Genomic DNA, 645 nt, shown 5'->3' on the forward strand with positions numbered 1-645 from the left:
TCTCATGTCATCTCCTCCATACATCCTACTGACCTCCTCTATGTCCTCATATACTGTATAATCTACTCCCCATCTCATGTCATCTCCACCATACATCCTACTGACCTCCTCTATGTCCTCATATACTGTATAATCTACTCCCCATCTCATGTCATCTCCTCCATACATCCTACTGACCTCCTCTATGTCCTCATATACTGTATAATCTACTCCCCATCTCATGTCATCTCCACCATACATCCTACTGACCCCTCTATGTCCTCATATACTGTATAATCTACTCCCCATCTCATGTCATCTCCACCATACATCCTACTGACCTCCTCTATGTCCTCATATACTGTATAATCTACTCCCCCATCTCATGTCATCTCCTCCATACATCCTACTGACCCCTCTATGTCCTCATATACTGTATAATCTACTCCCCATCTCATGTCATCTCCTCCATACATCCTACTGACCTCCTCTATGTCCTCATATACTGTATAATCTACTCCCCATCTCATGTCATCTCCTCCATACATCCTACTGACCTCCTCTATGTCCTCATATACTGTATAATCTACTCCCCATCTCATGTCATCTCCTCCATACATCCTACTGACCCCTCTATGTCCTCATATACTGTATAATCTACTCCCA

The sequence above is a fragment of the Engystomops pustulosus genome, chromosome 4 (assembly GCF_040894005.1).
Source record: "Engystomops pustulosus chromosome 4, aEngPut4.maternal, whole genome shotgun sequence".
NCBI lineage: Eukaryota > Metazoa > Chordata > Amphibia > Anura > Leptodactylidae > Engystomops > Engystomops pustulosus.